Source organism: Penaeus monodon, chromosome 29 (genome assembly GCF_015228065.2).
Source record: "Penaeus monodon isolate SGIC_2016 chromosome 29, NSTDA_Pmon_1, whole genome shotgun sequence".
In the NCBI taxonomy this organism is placed as follows: domain Eukaryota; kingdom Metazoa; phylum Arthropoda; class Malacostraca; order Decapoda; family Penaeidae; genus Penaeus; species Penaeus monodon.
In genome coordinates this window covers 24,696,485-24,696,697 of record NC_051414.1, presented here as the reverse complement: position 1 = coordinate 24,696,697, position 213 = coordinate 24,696,485, and positions in this window count along the sequence as shown.

Below are 213 nucleotides of genomic sequence, written 5' to 3'. Positions count from 1 at the left end.
TACATAAACGCACTCCGAAGGTCAAATATGACGTCATAACTGGCCACCGAGGTCACAGGGGTCACCAGGCCACTCAGTGCGTTGCAAGGACATGGAATCCCTTGTCATTTGCCAAGAGATAAAAGCAACCTACTCATTTGCAGGATGAGTACAGGGCCGACTGTGGAGATATACTGTGTGTTATGGGTCATGGGAGGAAACTAGAGATATAGC